This window comes from Meleagris gallopavo, chromosome 2, assembly GCF_905368555.1.
Source record: "Meleagris gallopavo chromosome 2, MGAL_WU_HG_1.1, whole genome shotgun sequence".
NCBI classification, from domain to species: Eukaryota; Metazoa; Chordata; class Aves; order Galliformes; family Phasianidae; genus Meleagris; species Meleagris gallopavo.
In genome coordinates this window covers 89,974,920-89,995,693 of record NC_139405.1, presented here as the reverse complement: position 1 = coordinate 89,995,693, position 20,774 = coordinate 89,974,920, and the positions used below count along the sequence as shown (strand labels likewise).

The 20,774-nt window shown below is 38.8% G+C and overlaps 1 protein-coding gene across 2 annotated transcripts in view; it reads left to right on the top strand.

The window, feature by feature from the left end:
• The first annotated feature begins 17,481 nt into the window (after window positions 1-17,481).
• MYOM2 (myomesin 2) overlaps window positions 17,482-20,774 on the top strand; it is a 76,228-nt gene continuing 72,935 nt past the window's right edge. For both annotated transcript variants that reach the window (XM_085217924.1, XM_085217922.1), the window contains exon 1: window positions 17,482-17,597. The gene's annotated coding sequence lies outside the window, so the exon portion shown is untranslated. The remainder of the gene's footprint in view (window positions 17,598-20,774) is intronic.

The following is a 20,774-nucleotide window of genomic DNA, read 5'->3' as shown; positions in this document are numbered from 1 at the left end:
GTGGGTGGCAAACAGCTCATATTCTCTGTGGCATACCAGGTTCTGTAAGTGCCCAATGTGACCTGGTCGAGTTTTCACTCCTGAGTTTACCAGAACAACATTCATCACCTGGATGTAATACAGGGTCAGCTTTCTTTCATCTAGTTCCCAGGCTGTTTTATATTAAAAAAAAATATATATATATTAGTGCAATATAATCTACTCCATGTCAGTTTACCAAGATCCTGAGAACCCTGTCTTTGCCTGCCTTTATCATACGGTCTGACCTCATCTTGTAGTCACAAGAACCAGTTTCTTCTCATTTCCTCTTTGGATTTTACCTTTTGCACCCTCCACACAGAAGTGTCTGTGGCTTTTTCCACATGAAGTTGCTGGCAACAAAAATGAGCTTCATGACAACAAGAACATTGCTTGAATAAAAGCAATGAATGACACAAAACACTACTTCTGTGGACGAAAAATCACACGTGAAAGGAAGATTGGGAACAGTCAGGCAGGTGGCAGAATCCTACCACATCCCTCAGGATGCTGCTGGAATGCAAAAGAAATTGGATTACCAACAGCATGATACAAATAGTGTACCAAAGAGAAATTAGCCCTAAGAAAATTCTGAACAGCAGCACTATTTGTGAAATGGAGATGAATTTTATTTCTGTTCTTGGCAGGGGTGAGACCAGCTGAAATACTTCACCAACTTCCAGGCTCTGACCTTGGCTAGAAATGTGGACTCACTGGAGAGAATTTAGAGAGCAGCAAAATGAACATGAGGATCAGGAAATGAGGAAAAGTTCAGAGCAGTGGGTATGCTTAATCTAGAAAATGAAACATTTAGTAAGGAACTGAGAAGTTTTCCATTATATAAAAGGTTGCTATTTGAGAAGATAAAGATCAGTTGTTCTTTATGATTCTTTAGGAAGCGCAGAATGAAATCAGAATTATTTTTGCTTACTCTGCAATTAAAAAGTCTCAGACTGGTTATTGTTCAAGTATGTCCTATGTTGAAGTAGTAATATTCCTACCAGACTCCTTGAGGATGTATAACATCCTCGTTTCTTATTACTTTATTACCAGAAATTTCAATGGCTAGAATGTGTTTATGAAACACTAACTTTGCTTTTCTGAAGTTCTTGAAGCGCCTTCAGGCCACACAGGGCTACTGAGTAATTTCTAGATAAAATGAACAAAGATGTTTTGTTCCTAACAATATGTGCTTCTAATTAGTTTGAGAGCACTGTTGGAGTGGCTCACCCTTTCAGAACTAATTCTGATACTGAGCTTTAGAGAGAATTAGACGTGCTACAGTCTAGTCAACACAAGGAAAGTAACTTGGAAAACTAAAAACTTCTAAGGAAATTAAACACGGGAAATAATTGATTGATTGTGTGGTTAATGAAAAGAATCAGAAGATGTGGGAAGAAGTTACACTATGTCACATGACAAAGTGACCTTGGCAAAGCCATGCATGTAGGTGATGAAGGTAATTTTCCTGACAGAGAGCTGCATAAGAGCTGGGTGGAAGCAGGAGAGTGGGCAGATTAAAGCAGTGGCAGATGAAGTGTAGGAGGCAGCAAAGAAAAGCTGGAAAATACATGAGGATTAAGTAAAGGTTTTCCTTCCCACTTCCTTACATTATAGGATAGCTCTACTTTAAAAGAGCTGGAAAAGAAAACAGAAAATATTCTTCAGCCTGGAGGTGCCCTGCACAGTTCCTGAGGAAGACATAGTGTGCATGGCTGTTCAGACGTACTTTGCTATTCTGGATACCACAAATGGTATTTGGAGCTCACATTCCTAATCCTGTAGCTACCTGTGTGTACACAGAAAAGTCTTGCTTGTTATTTCTATGCCTCGGTTGAATCCTGAATTTACACTTTAATTTTAGCTCTATTACTGCATGTGTTTCTCCCTTGCTAAAGTTACAAGATTACTGGTGACCTTGCCTTAAAATGCATGAGTGACGTAACCACCATACTACTTCTTTGGTACGTATCTCTTAGAATTGCAGCAAGTGCTTCACTTTTTAAATCTACCAGCAACATATATATAAACACTAGTGCTCTCTCTCTCTCTCCTCCTCTCTCTCTGTATATATATATATATATACAATAAATAGGGTTATGGCTGTTGGCATGGTCACATCTGCACTGTAAAGCTCTCATAGCTTTAAAAAAAGGAGGACCAAGTCCAAACCTGCATGAGCAATGCACCCTTGGCCATGCTGAAACCAGTTTGTACACAGGAATTTTTGGGGAAAATGACATGTCCTACCCCAATAGGGTGCCAAGGAGCTCTCTAACACAATGACATTGGCATTGATGACTGAATCCTTGGGAATCTTCTGTTTGGTTCATGACTAGCCATAGTGTTCTATCTTCAGAATTTTTTCTTGGAGAAGGCAGTCTCTCTGGGGTCTGATCCAGACAACAATATGGCCAACCTTGGCCTAGTTCTTGTCCATTTTGACATGAGCAGGTATAAGATATCTGACCTGCCCAACTTGTCTTTGTCCCACATGGCTGGTGCCCCTCATCACATATGCTGCTGTACAGAGCTGGTAAGAAACTTAATTGTGGTGTTATCTAACCATAATGTGACTAACATTTACTTGAATGATTAACTTCAAGGCTCATGGTCTATGATCTCCTCTCCTGCATGTGATTTACCATGCTAACAACCTCCCAACATATTTTCCTTACGTTCAAACAAAGCTTTGAAGCTTTTGCAATTAACATTCTCTTATTTAATTTTGTAAACATAGGCATAGAAGTTTAAGCTAAAAGTTGAAATTCTGTCACTTCTGAGAGGCTCTGAGAAGAGAATTAGGTGGTTTTAGGTAGACTTTTGTCTTTTTAGGTTGTCTTACAAAACTGATGAATATGAAGAAAGAAAAATCTGATCTTAGTTAGAGAAAATGCTACTGCTTGTGCTGTTAAATAGAAATATAACAAAATGTATCTCCCCCCTTTCTGCCAACCTTTGAGATCTCTGCAACTCTGACAGCTGTATCTTAACTAATGCATTATGATGACCACTTTTAGACATTTATTTCAGAATGGAATGAATTGCGTTTGTGCAGTGCCTTTCTCCAGTGGCAGCCCATGGTGATGAGTTCAGGTATATCTGTGGGGATAACCTTCATAGTAATAGTAGGCTACATCACACTGTGGGACAATCACCTTACAAGATGGTAAATCATGAACTAGTCAACTGTGAGCTGTGAACAACGGTGGAAGTCCAAAATGAGTATGAATCAAAATGATGCTGTGGATCAGTTGTTATGGCACTGGCTGTGTAGCACACAGATTTTTGTTTCTCAATCCCTTCTCTTTAGTAATGTTGAGAATGATATTTTCTGCAGGGGCTGATCTATGAGGCAGAGACCAGGCAGGGAAGCTGGTGTGTTTCTGCAAGAGGATGGGGCCCAGCAGGCAGCCGTAGCTAAAAGACCTCCAACTATTACTGCTTGTGGGAAACATAATTTCCTAAGGGATGTTGGCATTGCTGTTGTTTGGACTAACAGGGAGGTACTACATGATGCTGCATGTGTCATATTATTTTACTAATGTTCTCCTTTGTAGGTGGGGGAAGCTTCAGTCCTATTGGTCAGAAACAGACGTAAAGTTTTCTGAATGTTGTCAGTAAAATATAGGGACCTCATTTCTTTCTTTCCTTTTTGAACAGTGCTTTTAAGGATTAGGTAGCCAGGAACCCGTTTCAGTGTGTCACTACTCAGAGGGCAGTGACACATTGGAACAGGTTGCCCAAGGAGGTTGTGGATGCCCCATCCCTGGAGGCATTCAAGGCCAGGCTGGATGTAGCTCTGGGGAGCCTGGTCTGGTGGTTGGCAACCCTGCACACAGCAAGGGGGTTGAAACTAGATGATCACTGTGGTCTTTTTCAACCCAAGCCATTTTATAGTTCTATGAATATGGGGTTTAGAGGGTCGGAGTCTGTGTTTTACTTCTGGTGTAGATACTAGTTCCCTTATGAATCAAGTTCCAAATTCAGCTCGAGCTCAGCTCTCAGCTCTTCAACCTTAGACTCCTTTCTGCCCTTATTTCTCCGTTGGAAATGCAGCTTCTGGTGGATGTGGTGTGAGCTCAGAACTTCTTGCATTGGAGCCCCATCTAGTGGGCAGCAGGTAGTACTGAGAAGCGTCAAAAGCAACTTGGTGGTGCTTTGAGAAATACAAAGCTCTAAAAGGAGCTGATAGAGAGATCCCTAAGGAACATAATAACTGCAAACAAAATCACTATGTTCATTCATCTCCTGCTGACATCTTGCCATTTTGTTTCTGTTTCTCGTTATGTACATAATGTTATTTTGCATTGGTGTACTGATGAATTTTCAGAACGTACAGAGAGCGTATCTCAGTCCTACATAAACAAGCAAGCAAAATGAGTTAAAAGAGCTATAAACAACCAAACAAAAAAATTTATCCATTCGTTCTGCACCCTTGCAACCCCTGCATTTCTTGTACTGTTTTGGAGGAATGGCTGCATTATTTCACTGTCTACTCCGTAATCAATGGTAAATGTTTCTAGGATGTCAGAATTACTCTGCGAAGTAATCCATAAATTAAGAGGTTTCTTTGGTAACCTTGGAAATAGGAAGCATTCCAGCACTATTAAGCAGTCTATCAGAGCCAAATGTTTTCAATCTGCATTTTATCTCGAAAGAGCTGCTTATATAGCTGTTTGCTAAGGCAATTCATTCTGATATGAGCTGTCATGAACTGTTAGTGGTATGTATGTATTAGGAACAGAAAAGAAAATTGCTCAAGAAATGGAAAAATGTTTTAAGGTTCTTCCCAAGTTACGTTTACAAATGACATTTTTTTCTAGACCACCTGTCAAATGAATTTAGAGAACCAAATTTGGGTATCAATTGCACTTAAGTTCAGTATAACCCTAGGGAGTAAGGTGGATAGCCAGACAGAACATATGACCCTAGCTGTCTAAAAATTTGCTTTTTAAAGTTAAAAAAAAAAAAAAAAGAGAGAGAGAGAGAAAGAAGGAAATAGATGAACTATCTTATAACTATAATATTGCTCTCCCTGGCAAATGTGTTTTACAGAACTAGCTATTTTCAAGGGACTGTCTTTAAACTCTTTGCGGCTCACTGTCTCAATTTGAAACGAACCCCAATGAAAAGTACTTTCTGAAGAATTTCTGTGCTATCTGTACTTTCAGACAGGATCACAGGAGGTGGAGACTGAATACTGCAGAATTTATTTAATGAAGTGATTTCACAAAAAGTTATTTTACAAAGGACGGTCTGATTATTTTCATTAAACTGCATAGCAGAGTTATTTAAACACAGTGCATGAAATCCCCCAGGAAGAGATATTGCAAGACAAATGAGTGTCTGACTAAAATAAAAGGAGTATTGTTGGGAAAGAAACCTTTTTTTTAACTTTGGCTATTGAACCATGATCTTGAAGTCCTCTTCATTTATTTTTTCCTTTGTGTATTTTTTTTTTTAACAGTGAGAAAAAAGGACAAGTTATTTAGTGTCTGGAAGGCTTTCCATGCCTTGAAAATCTGACTTCAGTTTACTGCTTATAAAAGAAGAACAGTCTGTAAGGGAGAAATGCCTGTGTGTAAAAAAAGTAACCAACAGATGATCTATTCTTTTTTCTCACTGATATCATATACATTTTTATTATTTTCTGTTTTCAACTTCTCTCCTTTTTTTTTTTTCTTTTTTCTTTCTCTTTCACATCAGATGTCACTTTTGTAGCATAGTTACTGTTCTCTCTTTTGACTAGTTTTGTCTTGTACTGTCTCCGAAGTCATGTAGAGAGTGGGTCAGAACTTAAGCTGTGCAAATTCTATGCTCATATACATGGAGAACCTCTTCTCTCCCCAACCCCCACCACTCCTTCTCTTTTGTAATTTGTGTCTCTCAGTCTGTAAGAGATAAAAAAGTTTCTGAAATAAATGATCCTGGAAAAAATGACTTTGAGAATAAATGATCTGAAGCACAGTGCTGGAATTACAGCAGCTGGAATGGTCCCATAAGAGCTATTACACTGACCAACAGTTGTCCTAGTTCAGCTCCTGACGAAAGGCGTGAAGGGCTGACAAAGGTGAATAATGATAATGTTTTCAGAGCATAGCTTTTATTTGTATTGCAGCTATATTCCACTCTAGACTAGACAGAAAATATCTTTTTCACCATAATAATAACTAAGTTTTAGAAAAAGTTCTCAAACTGAGACAGTATCGAAACTCTTGATAAATGGAAGTCCTTCCATTACCCATACTGAGGATCAAGTCCTGGCCTCAGTCTCCTCTGTGTTCTCCTATTTAATTACTCTTTCATTATTCAAATTTTAGAGAGGCTGGGCATAATGTCAGAAATGTCTGTTTGGAGAGGGAAGATTTAAGTCTTTTAAAATCCATGAAGCAATTAATGCCAAAGAGGAGGAGTGGCAGTGGAGAGGACAGAGGTGTTCCCAGACAGCATGGAACTGAGGACTAGGCATGGGAAAATACAGGTGTTAAGATACAAGATACATGAAGGTCAAAATGCATGACCAAGTGCCATGGGCACTGAGACTCTCACAGCTCAGTGGGCAGTCTGTCTCTTAAGATACCTATGCATAAGTTCTGTATCTAAGGGTATACTTATCTGGAGGTAGAGATAAGTCATTTTGGTACAGGTGTTTTGGATAGAAATAAAATTTTATCTTGAAACTCCTAAAAAAATCTAGTAATCTCCCCAGAACATCAACTCCCATTCAGATATTTTCACATCAAGCATAACCGATGAGTCATACTTCAGATGAACATAACCTAGTGCTGAGGTGATCTTTGGTATCCACATGAGGCAGTGAAGCTCTTTGAGGGAATGTGGCTGTTAACCTGTGTGTGTGAGTAAACAAATAGATCTTCATGGCTTATTAACATGGGTTTAATTTCATGTTGATGTAGCTACAAACTGCACAGATTGGAAAAATGTTAGGTGCTAAATATAATATTTAGTATGCTTTTGGATATTTAATATTTGGTAGTATGAAGTTTAAATCATTGGCAGTACCAAAATAGTTACTCACTGAAACTTACTTGTTTGAAACTAGAGCTCGAGAGCCAAGCAAAAGTTAAATGAGGCCTTGAAAGAAATTTGACCAGGTTAAAGAGCTCATTGTTTAAGGGTGAATACCACAGAAACTCTGCTCTCCTAGTTTGAATTCCTTATAAAATTTTACGTTGTGAATTCTATGTGTTCTACAATTCTACGTATTGTGAATAAGACAGTAGACATTTCCTGGTAAATGCATTTTCACTGATGGCCTACATTAGGCTGTGTGTTTGAAGAGAAGTCTTTGGAGGAGACTTTCACCATTTATTTCAGTTTGTGTTTATTACGTCTTGTCCTGACACTGGACACCACTGAGAGAGCCTGTCTCCATTTTCTTTACACCTTCCCTTAAGGTATTTATACGCATGCACATGATCCCCCTGAGACATCTCTTCTCCAGGCTGAACAAGCTCAGGTCTTTCAGCCTCTCCTCTTGCATCAGACGCTCCAATATCTTAGTCATCTTCATGGCATTTCACTGGAAATATTTGTTTAATAATGCATAAAGCAATTAATCCAAAGATGGTAAATGAATATTAGTTATTACAGTTGCAAGATTATCATGATGCCACCTTGAATGTTTGTTTGAAATTATTCTGAATATTAAGAAATTTAAACACCTTATATAAGATATATTTGGACAGACTACTATTTAAATTCTTTCTTGGAGGGAGTTGCTGATCTTTGGTGTTGATCTTTAACTGTAATACATCTACCTAGAAAGACGTCATTGTTCTTGGCTCCTTTTCTGATATCTTTTATACACACTTTGATTTATCTTACCTCCTTGATTGGTTGATGTTTCCTAGTTGTTTCTTTCAATAGATTACATTTATCAAAAAAAGTGTATTAGTTTTTCCTCTTTATGATTCCTTGGTGCTAATTTTATGGATTCTACTTTAAGAAATGAATGACTAAAATTAGACAAGGCCTACAGTTAGATCTAGTGTCCTCTCCCTGCCTGTGGCAAACAGTAAGTACTTTGAAAGAATTTGACAACCAAGGCAAACAGATGTGTTATGCTGCTCCCCAGAATGGTTTCCTTCCTCTCAATCAATTCCGGGTCAAGGGATCCTTGAGAGCAGTGTGATACCTCTTCAGCTGTGAATTCAGAAGGGCTGGATGTGGAAGGCTTATTTCAGGACCAGCGTCAGCTCACCATGTTCCAGGTGCCCATGTGGTCCATCAACAGGAAGTGTGACTGCCTACAGAGAACCCCAACAGAAGACTGAGGGACGGCATGATTACTTATGCTGGTAAGCCTTAAATGTAACCCTGATAATCCCGTGTCTTGGTAAGCAGTGAGAGATGATGGCATTGTGTTCCTGGTTCTCCTCTCATCTCCGTGGATAGCACCAATAAAAGGACACTTTGTTTTCCCTTGCTTCCTGAAGATAATTAATAGGAAGGTGGGAAAAGGAGAGGAATAGCAAGAAGTGATAAAACTCAAGACAAACAGTGAGGCAAATTCAAATATGTGTTTCTCTTGAGGCTCTGTTATTTCCCCGTACATGTGACACATTAAGAAATTTCTGCCATACTCCCATTGGAAAGGGTGTGACACTGCACATGTGTGTCCTTTCTGCCAGTACAGAGATACATGGGTAGCGATGTGTTCTCTTTTCAGTGCCATACTTATTAATAGCTGGGAACAGAGGCATAAAAGATATATCTAGCATGACCTTAAAACACGATAGATTGGAGATCCACAGAAAAGCAGGCCTCATTTGTTGTCGTTTCCATTTAAAATCACTGAGTCCAGAGGAAAGCTCTTACTTTCCCTTTTGGATAGTTCTGTTTGCTGGCTCCTTTCATAATTCCTATGCAGACATGACCTTCCAGCCAGCCTTTCAACCACTAGCTGTCACAAACATTGTTACGCTCTTTACATATCTGTACTTATTCTACCTGAGATTAAACAGGAAAGAACTATCTACAAAGTACAATATACTGTCTTTTTGTACACACAGCTAAAGTTCAGCTGAGGCTTTTTTTATCAGAGGGGAGTAATGGAATGCAGGCTTGCACAGTTAATGTTACCTGGAATGCTTCTGAAAATAATCCTAAAGTATTCTTTTTTTACATTATTCCACTTTCTAAAGGCTTCTCTCTTCAAGATTCTTCTACTTTTTTTTTTTCCTTAACATACCACTGCAAACTGTTACTTCCATTGCTCAAAGTTTATTTTGATCAACATCTATCCCACATCTCTGATTATCCAAAGATCAACACATAATGTGAACTTTCTTATTACTTCATTGTCTACTTCTATCACTGTCTAGGCAATCACTTTCTTTTCCCCTTAACTTGGAAAATGACAAATATTTTCATGATGAAAATTTATGTTTCCATTCAAGACTTTTCATGCAGTGGAAACTCTGAACTGCTGATTTGGGTCCCTTTGCCAGGGAGAGGGCAAGGATCGGTCGCTCCCTGAGGTACCCTTAGCAATCCCAAAGGCTTCTATCATGTTACGACGTTGCTGCTGTTGTCCTGTTGTAAATGTCCAGACATCTTGACGACTGCAGTCATCTCAAAATTTTTTCCTCTCCTGCTCTGCTCTGTAGTATTTGTGTCACTTGGGGAATACTGCCAATGGATTGGATCAGGTACAATCATAACCAGACAGGCCACTGAGGGAGGGAGAACAGCTGTCCTAAGCATTCAAAGCTCTGCATTCTCTGCAGCTCTGAGGTGATCTGGACTGCAAGATATTTATTAAGCTGGAAGAAGGCCTTTTTTGGTCTTGCAGCTCACTGAATCTGCTTACCTATTATTTAGATGCTTTACAGTAAATGTGGGATGGTACATAGTGCTGCCTGATTGCAATAGAAATTCAAGAAAGAAACAGGTTTAATGCTCCCTTTTGGAGAAAAACATATACTGCCAGCTCTGCAGTATTATTAAGCTATTTGAATATCTGGAGTCCACGATATCGTCTGACTAAAATCAAGAATAACGAATAAAGGCTTTAGTTCAAGTATCACTGAAGCAGGAATACAAAGTTATATAATTCTATCTGTAAGAGATTTTCAGTCAGCAACTTAAATATTGCCTTGTGATAAAAAATAGTTGCAGAAGAATACTCATAAGCCCAGAACACAAAAAAAGACACGGGTGAGTTGACTTCTAGATAAAACTTAAAATGAAAAAGAAAATAGGAATTTCTTGTATAAGCTTATATAGTGTAACTATGGGAAATAGTCTTTATTTGGTTAAAAACACCCTTTGAAATCAAGTAAGTCTAAAGAACTTGAGGATGAAGGATGCTGGTGTCAACTACCCGGAGTCACATTTAATTACAACTGAATGTCAAGGAGGGAGAAGAGTAAAATAACAGTTAAATTGCCATGGCAAAGGAATTCAGTGAATCCTCCAGTCAGGAACACTTGTTGCTGTGCAATGGCTGAAAAGTGGTAGTGGTAACTGTGAGAACTGGTGATCACCAAACGTATCTTGGCTTGAAGCACTAGCAGGGCTTGCAGCATTTGCTGATGAAGACCTGGAGAAGTGACTCACTGGCATTTCTGTAAAACAGTAGTCAGTTTCCTTGTCACTAAAAGTATCAAATTCTGTCTCATAAGACTGTGCAAACTCTGGGCCTGGCAAGGTTAGCACACTTCTTGTTGGACCCCCTTTGTACTGAACTCAATTCTTTTGTTTGTACTGTAATTCTCTAAGTGTATATAACTAACAAATTCCTTCAAAGAATTCCAGCAGTAGCACTAGAAATTACAGGGTCCTACTACTATCATTCCTAAAGAAAATTGTGCCTGGGCTGTTTCCAATGTTTCTTGCCTGTTCGCAGTGGAATCCTGGTCTGACCTCTACTGTATTATTCCTTTAAGTTGCTGTCCTTGTGAGTAACTTAATCCTTGAACTAAATAATATCATTTTTTAAAATGAAAATTACCTGCTGCCAGGAGTATAGAAAAGACTTAGTACTCTAGAGCATATTTACAATCATACATAAGTCAGTGAGGGGATCATGTGTGCCATGGGTCATACGCTGCATAAAGAAGTACTTTCAGTGACATGAATTGATGAATATGTCACGCAAAGTTCAATAACCCTAAATAGCAGGATATGCCTGAACTTGATACTATTTGATGATCTCACACGTTCTCATATTGAACTCATGCAGGTGATCTGCTGTGTGATCTGTTACATACTTGTTACCTTCTCTTTTTTTTTTTTTTTCTCCTGTGGAACAGGAACAGTTAATTTCCAAATTATCTGTGCGAGGATAAGTGGAATCTGAAAATGTTTTTTCTCTGTAAGATTATGTGACCTTGTTGTGTAAGGCGGGAAAGAGGAGAGCCAAAAATACAGAGACAAAAGATCTGACTAACAATGACAAAGTCAGTAACAAAAATGTGTTTTGTTGTACTATTTGGTGAAGGTGGTAGAATTTATAATGTTTCTTCCAGCAAAACGATCTGACTGAGAAGCTCCTAGTGACAGGGTGACAAGAAATGGTGAAGGCAATGTATAAACATACAGAGACACAGATCTAACAAGCAGTGATGGAGAATGTGAGGAGAAACAAAACTCACCGGTCACTCTATTGATGGGCTATCCCAGGAAGACTAACCTGGACTTTGCAAATGGTAAGAATGTAAACTAGGGTGTGGAGATCCTGAATATTGGGCTAGGAAGTGCGATTTGGTAGAACTGTGCAAACTGATGAAGGAGTGTTTAGGAGAAGGGAATGGGGAAGGAAGAAAAGGGGAGAGGAGAAGTAATGTACATAAATTAGAACAGAGGAGATTCTCTCTGAAAGTCAGGAAGCATTTCTGTGCTGTGTAGGTAACAGAGCACTGGTGCAGGCTGCCCAGAGTCTGCGAAGTCTCCTTTTTGGATGTACTGGGCACCTTGCTCTGGGTTTTCCTGCTTGAGATGGTCCCAGAGGTCCCTGCCAACCTCAGACAATCTGCAATTCTGTGATGTGGCTATCTGTGCCCATGTTTTATGTGAGTCTTATGTTTAGGAACTGCTGATGCATTGCCTTGTCTTCAGTAGTCTTGGAGACCAATCATGTTAATGTCTTCTGTGGATGTTAATGTCTTCTGTACATCATTGCACATCTCTGCAATACATGTTCAGCTTCACAACTGATTGAACTTGCAAATGGAAAGCAGCAGCTGAGTCCCCCATCCTGGCAAGATATCCTGGGTCACAGAATGGGGTGCAGTGTCTGGGTAGGAGGAGTTTGCTCCTAGCATCCTTTACCAACATGAATAAGCAAACTCTACTGCCCTGCACTTACATAGTGATAACCTCTTCCCCCCCCCAAGAAAATCAGGAAAGAACATTCAGAACAGGGCCAGTATTGGGCTTCAGAGAAACCACAAAATCGGACTATCTAAATCCTCATCAGGGATGAGAAAATAAATGATCAGTTCCCACTCACTCTCCTGGGATGCAGATATCTTGGATGTCATCTGATTAGGAAAATGGTAGGAAATAGGACTAATGCTCTCTACAACAGTAATCATCTCAACTGGCATTTACCAAAGCTTGATGGCGTTTAAACAGACTTTGTATGATGTTAGTCAGTGGTGGATTCAGGGACAGTACCAATGCAGTGCACAGTGCCAGTGCAGTGACGTCTTCAGGCCACTTGACTGCAATGTAACTGGTTCCTGTCTCAGCCTTCTTACCAACTGAATGTGTCTAGATTTCATCTCTCCTTGCTGACACTAAGATTAGTTGATGGAGTAAGTGCGGCTACTGCGAATGCCTGCAGAACATTTCACCACACACTGTATGACACTTGAATAAATATACCAGAGTAAGACAAAATCATGATGGCCCTTATCATTGTACCTGGCTGAAAAATAGAATGCAATGGTAAAGGAAGAAAGAGTGGCTGATATATACTGGGGGTCTCCTATGGTATGGCTTGTCTAACTAACTGCAGTTAGTAAACTTTAGTAAGTGCTACTATTGTCATTAAGTTTTCTCAGAAACAATTTCCAAAAAAATGTTTGGAAACTTTCCAAAACATTTGATTAAATAAATAAATAAATAGAAATCTAATCAGTATGTTCGTGCCACAGGTGGGAGACCAGTTTTCCTGGCTCACCCTAAAACTCAGAAAAGCATGCTTAGTTAGGCAATCCCATTGTATGAAACCCCAGTTTTGATTAAAATATCACTGTCAGCCCATTACCAGCTTTACAGTATTTTGTGCTGTCTAAAGCAATGGAAAATATATTCTTCTTATCACTTGCAATAATTCACAAAAGAAGAATTTGGAATGCTTTACTGCATGAAGCAATCCTATATTTTCTGTTTGTGTTTGAGCTAGCCCACTGCCAACTCCTTAAACAGGCATTAAATCATGAAGGATATGATTCAGAGCCTTCCTGAGTCAGTAAAACCTTACTGCTGACTCTAGTATGCTCCAGTGTAGCACCTTGAACAGCAGAGTGACGCATTACAGTTTAAATATCTTTTAAAATGTCGACTCAGTGAATCATGGCCATGTTTGCCTTCTTAGATATAAATAAGAATACTTACTAAGAGATCAACTTTATCTTATGTTGCAGGGAAAAAGTACTCTACATGTTGTGTATACAGGTATTGTAGAATTTGCTCAAAGTTTAATGCTGTCTGATGTTCTGGATGCACTTCAGTCTACCTTTGTAGAATTGCCTGTAGAAAATCCTGGTCTGGATTTTTAAAACTCCCTCTATCAATGCTTTTTGCAGCTGTTGCTGTCCTGTCTCCCAGGATTTCCACAGCCTTCTCATGGTTGTAAGTGTCTTCTACTTTTGTAAACGTCCTGGCTCTGGCATATGCTTATCTTCACACAGCCTATCCTCATTTCTAGGAGGGGTAGCTGAAGCTTTCAGTGGGGAGCCACTGTATGTGCTCTAAAATACTTGTGAGTTAGGTGCTGAGAAATTAAAAAAGGCGGTAGTAGAAAAATGAAAATAAGTAGAAGGTAGGAGGTAGAGAAAGAAGTATGCAAGCTTCTTAGGAGCTGGGATGGGGCTGTCCTTTTTCCACCTGAAGAAGGCTGTCAGGTATGTTTAATGTTTAAATGGACATGAAAATTCTAGAGTACTTCATATATTCTTCTGTTTTTAATAAGAGATATCTTATTTGTCATATACCTGGACCCCACTACTGATAATCTTGAGCATCTGATCAAAGACAGTAGCTGAGTAAAGAGCCTGATTTTTTTATATGTTTAGACTTGCATCCATTGTTTTGCCTTTCATTTGTAATGCCAAGAGAGATGCTAGGATATGGGTAGCTATGAAGGAAATCCAAGAGATGTTTCGTAGAATCATAGAATGGCTTATGTTGTAGAGGACCTCAAGGATCACCCAGTTCCAGCCCTCAGCCATGGGCAGGGTTGCCACCCAACTTATCGTTCTGCTCAGGACCCCATCCAAACTGGCCTTGAGCTCCTCCAGGAATGGGGGATCCACAACCTCCTGGGCCTGACCTCCCTTTAAGTAAAACATTTCTTTCTAACATCTAATCTAAATTTCTCCCCTCTTTTGAAGTCATTCCCACTTGTCCTATCATTATCAGATTGCATAAAAACTCACTCTTCCTCCTGGTTGTAAGCTCCCATAAAGTATGGAAGGCAGCAGTAAAGTCTCCCTCTGTTGCTTTATGATTCCCAGCGTACAGTATCCTTTGTCATGATGTAGCATCAGAAATCTTACCACAGGGCTCTATAAATAATTAGAACTACTGCAGAAAAGAGGAACTTCATTTCTAGTTACCAAACTCTCAAGTCATGTGAGGCTATGAATACACTAAAAGCATTTGAAGAAATCAAGAGCTAAAATATTAAAGCCATGCTTCAGAAGATGTCTTTCATAGATGCAATATGTTTTCCTGGAAATGTAGAGAGAAAAAAACACAAGGCCATCATTGAAGAATTCTTGCAGGCAAAAAGCACTGTTATATTTCCTTTCATTATTGTTTTGATGTTTCCTCCCGTAGCTAACAAAGCTAATGCATCTTTTTTTCTGAGCTCCATTGCAGGTCTTGATCTACCCCTGAATGGGAGTAGCTGAGCCATTACTTAAGCCTGTACACATGTAAACTTCCCACAACAAGGGACTGGAATAAGACAGAGAGATAATTCCAAAAGACCACATTCACTAAAGGATTTTAGCACAAGCTCAATTTTAAGTGCTTGAATAATCCTTTTGATACCCTGCTAAATCTCGGGTTTAAAAAAGCACCTCTTAGAAAAGAATTTCTGTTTGGGAATTAGAGGGATCAGGGAGAGGTGCCTTTAAAGAGGAAGTTTGTGCCAGGCCATAATCTAAATTTTTTATATAATTAAAATGTTGGATCATTTCTGGATTGTAAGTGCCCTGCTGCCTAAATTTCAATACCACCGAATGACACAATATTGCTGTTCTCCTTTCTACTCTGTACTGTGAATAACTACAATGAGAAGGATAATTTTTTTTTCTTACCTGTAAACAATTTGGAGTCAGCCCCACTGCATGACTATTTCTTGCCCTGTTCTGCTCCTCAGAGCCCTCAGGATGCACTCTCACATTTTTGACATCCAGCCACACCCTGAGGAAATAACTTAAAATAGAAGAGAGCTCAAGTGTTAGGACAGACAGACCAGGCTGTACGTTCCTCTCTTTCTTTATAGAAAATAAATATAGCACAAGGAATTTAAAACAGAGTGTAATGAGGACTTTAAAGTTTTCCTGCAAACCTACCTTTTCCCTCCTAAAAGATAATGAAATAGGAGAGCAGGAGCGCTGTAAGTAAAGTGGGTTTGCTCTGTTTTATTCCATGCTAATTACTTTGACAGCTGCTTTGGATCAACATCTATGCTCAGTGCATATGTACTCATTCTACCACGTCTGGCTGTGAAGATCTAATTCTGTCAGACTGAGTTATAATTTAAGATCGAAGGGAGGAAGGCAGAAGTCTGCATCAAGGAAAGAGTAGTCCTACATTATGAGAAAGTGAGAAAGATCCTCAACCAGAGTTATTTAGGAACTTTGGATATGATTAGAATCATCTGGTTAAAGGCTTTCCCACATTCTCCTTTGCATCCCTTACATGTGTGCATAAGAAAAAAGCATGACTTAAAAGTATGTTGTTCACATATCAAAATTTCTTATACCATGTGCTGAAAAATCTTAGTTGCCATTTAGTGACTTTGGTCTTGATCCCTTGATCCCACTTGATCTGACACAAGTGAATTGAAAATAGGTTTTATTGTTTTAAAATACTTTGAATATCCATTAATTGCCATTATTATATGCTGCAGTTTCACTGACTAAACTCACTCTTTGTGTCATTACCAGCCATGTTATGAGGTGCCATTAGGTGTGCCATATATTCCCAGAAACATTGTCCTTATTTCCAGGCAGAATAAAGGAATGTGACTGTTTCTTTACACTTGTCACAAAGCCTTGTTAAGGACCTGTTCCCCTCCTTTCCTGTCACTTGTGCCATATGACAAATCTCTACAGGGTTGCTCATCACCAGAGTAGGGTACCACCATTGAGCCCATGTTCACCAGCTCAAGCAAGCACTGCTGTCCCATCACATCTGGATGTGTCTGAGCCACCGCAGCAGTGCTGTGTGCTGCTAGCATCCATGCTTCTGCCCTGGATCTACCAGATGAAAATCTGGGAACCGTACAGGCTCTGAATGTCCATTTTAGTTGGTAGTAATCAGGGATCCTCAGAGTCTCACAGAACTGTGTGCTTTGGGTTGTTTTCTTTTTTTTTCTTCCTTTTTTTTTCTTTTTTTCTTTCTTCCTTCCCCTCCTCCCCTCCCCCCCAACACACACTGATATATACCTCTATGCATATTAATTCCTCTTACGTTACCTACGTGAGGCAGAGAAATCTCTCTTATGTTGACCAGTGACATTGTGGAGATGGAAACAGTGAGTAGGAATTGGACTCTCTTTAAACCCATGTCAATAGGCTTTTTATATAGTTGCTGTGTCTTAATATATTGCAGTCATGTTCTCCAAAATCCAAGAAGCTCTTAAGGAGGCAAGGGAGAGGCTCATTTTACAGCCTGAGGCATTTAAGGGGATCTCATGTCTCTACTTATAAGATTCTGGGGTTTATGGCTCCTCACTGATCTTCTAAGTTACTGATTATTTTAAATCTACAACCACTTCTAAATAAAATGTTAAAACTGTTTTCTCACAATAAACTGTTTGCTGTGTGCTTGGTGTTGCACTTTTAACAGAAACTCTTTTATTTAGAAGTGAGGTCTGTCTTTTATGAGAATATAGCTTAAACTGCATATGTGTTAGGGCTTATCTCTCATCCTTATATCACACCCTTATTGCTTATTAGGCTGACCTCAGTTTTTGGAGAATTACTTGGTTGGGTCTAAATATAGCATTGTATCTGCCCTTACATGGGAGCAAAGGGGCAGTAGCCTTTAGAGAGGGGAATTATTTTTGTTTTCCTCAGTCAGAGTCTACTAAGCTGGGAAAGGCTGGTCTTCTTCTCTGCTCTGCAATATTTCTGTATCCCTTGGTAAGTCCATTCTTCATCTAACTTGCTCTTGTTCGGAAGAAATGGGAGTGATTATGGGGAAAGTGTTGTGTATTGAGTGCCTTTCTGTTCATAATAAATAATTATTCCTTCCTTGGAGAAAAGCAGGACATTGATGAAATTATGAAAAAACAAACAAAAAAGAAAACCAGAATTGTTTCATTCTGTACATAGCCAGTTGATTTTATTGTTTTCTTCTTTTCTTTTTCTTCTTTTCTTCATTTGTCTTTTTTTTCTTTCTTTCTTTCTTTCTTTCTTTCTTCTTCTTTCTTTCTTTCTTTCTTTCTTTCTTTCTTTCTCTTCTTCTTTCTTTCTTTCTTTCTTTCTTTCTTCTCTTCTCTTCTCTCTTCTCTCTTCTTCTTTCTCTCTTCTTTTTCTTTCTTTCTTTCTTTCTTTCTCTCTCTCTCTTTCTTTCTTTCTTTCTTTCTTCTTCTTTCTTTCTTTCTTTCTTTCTTTCTTTCTTTCTTTCTTTCTTTCTTTCTTTCTTTCTTCTTTCTTTCTTTCTTTCCTTTCCTTTTTTTCCTGAATATAAAGAATTATGTTATACCAATATATATTTCTATTGTGCATTCACACTTGCATGCATATTGATGGTGCACTTTTTTTTTTTTTTTTTTTTTGTGGGTTTATGCTGTATGAAGAGATAAAGCATGAGTTTTATGGTGGATATACTAAAAAAAATAAACATGAAATTCATCCTGTAGTACCTGGCAAAACTATTTGGCATGCTGAGTAATGAAATATAGCTGAGACAGAAAGTTTTAGTTTTATTTTGTCTCTAACATACTTCTAAATACTTCTTCAGAAGATGCATTCTTAATGCCTCTATTGCTTTAGGCTACGTGATGTGTTCTGTGCCATATGAAAATTCCAGGCAAATTCCACTGATAGCGTTTGGGGAAATCATGTTCATGCTCTTGAAACTTTGCCTGTGGGTTGATAATACCTGTGATCCAATGAAAGTATCATAATTAAAGATAATAAAGCTTGGGATGATGGGAAATGACTGACTTTCATCATCTCACTGTCTCACATTCCTTGCTGTCCAGCTGAAGGGCTTTACTACACTTGCCAAGCAAATGGAAATCTTAAAACTGTACCGGAACTTGTTGCAACTCCTTAAATATTTGGAGTGCTGGGATGGCAAAGTTTCAGGTCAACATGGCCAAATCCAGCCTCATTTAATTTCCAGTGAAATAATATTACAGATTCATAAGAAAGCTTCTACTTAAATAGAAGAGGATATATGCTACTTGGCTTATAGCAGTGATAAGGCAAAAGATGTTAGATTGTGGGTTATTGTGCGTATGTACTCTCTTCCATCACAAGACTTGTGAAAAAGCCAAAATTACAGATTAGACTTTCAAGAATGCAAGAACCAATGCTCCCCACATGACAATGACCTCACTAGATTTTAAAATGATTTTAACAATATCAAACATCTTGTCCACAAGATTTCTGTTTAAAACGCAAAACTGAGCAAACTCTAATCCCAGACAGCTGAGACGTGATCAGAAAAATATGAGACCAGCTGTAATGTAGCTAAAAACAAGACAAGAAAGAAAAAAAGACAAGGAATCTTGAAGCTTGATGACTAATGTCTGGAGTTCCATATGGTTTAAGCATTGTGAATTCCATATGCTTTTTTAATTTCAGAAACATTTATATTCTGTTGCCAAAAAAGTTGAAGCTGATTTCTTATTATGCAGAAGGAAAAAAATTCAATGGGAAAGACAAGTGTCTTAAACTAACAGTAGACTGTGGTTTTTTTTTTTTTTTCCAATTTTTCCTCTTTCATACACAAAATATAATTTTTTGTATAAGATCTAAATACAGACACACACAGAGATAAAAGACTGAAGAAAAATATTAACATTGTAGAAGTTTATTATTGAAATGGAGATGTTATCAGACCCTCTACATGCCATTTTGTTATAGACTGCAGTGTCTATGAGTGGCACAATGATTCATGCTAACTTTACCAGATTTCCACCAAAGTGAAGTTTCCTGAGGGAAAATGTTCATACGTATCTGTTGTAATTTCTATGAAATTGATTAAGCCATCTGGAAAAAACTACTTTTCCTGAGGCAGTATGGTAATTCTGTAAGAAGGATATTAGAAGCAAATGATGTCTACAAATATTTTTTTTCCCTTTCCCTTTCCCTTTCCCTTCCCCTTTCCCTTCCCCTTCCCCTTCCCGTTCCTGTTCCCTTTCCCCTTCCCGTTTCCCCTTTCCCTTTCCCTTCCCCTTTCCCTTTCCCCTTCCCCTTTCCCTTCCCCTTCCCCTTCCTCTTCCCTTTCCCCTTTCCCTTTCCTCTTCCCCTTTCTCCTTTCCCTTTTCCCTTTCCCTCCCCTCCCCTCCCCTCCCCCTTTCTCTCTCTCTCTCTTACATGTAAGTAATAAGGAATTAATTGTATTTGGTCAGCTAAATATCACAAATTTTAATGTACAAGAGAAGTATGAGTTGGAAAACCAGGGCTTCTGAAAAACTTACACTGAGTAAGCAAACAGAGCTACAGATTTTCAGAGGGAGCAATTCCATGAGGAACTCAGGACAAACCTTTGATTCAGTGCAAAAGTTCAAACTTATTTAAGAAAGATGAGATGCCAAGGAGGCTCATGGATTTATGCACATAGGAGCAGGACGTACAGATCTTGCAGCCAGAATGAGAAAGATAAGCTACGTGAGGGCAGACAAGAACCTGAGAATCCTTTTTGGCACTTCTGCAGATGGGCAAGGACAGAGATGAGCAAAGGATGTGCAAGTTGCATGGTATAGCATTGACAAGTCAGGCAGAAAGTGTACATACTGTATAGTGCATCTCTCATGACATGATCCTCCTGAGTCTGAGAACACAAGTCTCAGTCTATCTGTGGTGAGCACAACCATGTTCTCTTTCCCATGACATCTGTCAATCCCATTCATCAATTTATTTGGTTGTGTGCCTGCTCTCTGAGGTTAGGTGAACAATCATGCTAGAATTTACTGCCTGTCCTTTAAATCTTAAATTAACTCACTTATCAAACAAACAATGTCTCCTTATCGGACGCTTGGCTTCCTGCTCCCAAATGTGGCCCCTTGTCACATGGCCATAGATTATTGCTTTCTATTCAGATCAGTATTACTATTGCATGAAACTATGCATATCCTGGCCTGG